Source organism: Nothoprocta perdicaria, unplaced genomic scaffold (assembly GCF_003342845.1).
Source record: "Nothoprocta perdicaria isolate Ctin4 unplaced genomic scaffold, notPer1 scaffold_46, whole genome shotgun sequence".
NCBI classification, from domain to species: domain Eukaryota; kingdom Metazoa; phylum Chordata; class Aves; order Tinamiformes; family Tinamidae; genus Nothoprocta; species Nothoprocta perdicaria.
Window position 1 is genome coordinate 1549455 of NW_020455710.1, and position 597 is coordinate 1550051.

The following is a 597-nucleotide window of genomic DNA, read 5'->3' on the forward strand; positions in this document are numbered from 1 at the left end:
CGGGGGTCGAGCGCCGCGCTCAGGCCGCCCAGCGTTGGGTGTCCCGCGCTGGGCCGGTGCCGCCGCTCCCGCCCGCCCGTCCCCGCAGCCCCCCTCGCTATTCCCCGCCTCGGAGCCGCGGGGCCCGAGCCGCTAATCCACTAAGGGGATTGGAGGTCGCCGCTCCTTCTTATTCCTCCTCGGTGACTCCGCCGGACTTCCCTTTTATTTTATCCTTTTCTTAAAAATATTTCTTTCCTTCCCTCCGCCCTTTCGTCGTACTTGGTGTCCTAAAATGTTTCATCCGCTTTCATAAGTTTCAAGTTGAAAAATAGTTTTGTTGTTTTGTACTATCCTCCACTGAGTTCCTGCTCTCTGAGTTATCAAAGCCAGGAAATTTCACGGAATTTCCCTCTAAAGCACTTAATTCTCTGTCTGAAAATGCCAGTAACTCCATGATTAGTACCTTTTTTTTTTTTTTTTTTTTTTTTTTTTTTTCCCCCCTGTATTTAGAGAGCCACATTCTTATTTGGGATTACTGTTCTCCACTACAATCTATCATAATCCCAGAAAGCTAGGAAAATCCAGCATATTATCATATTATGATACCCAGAAAAT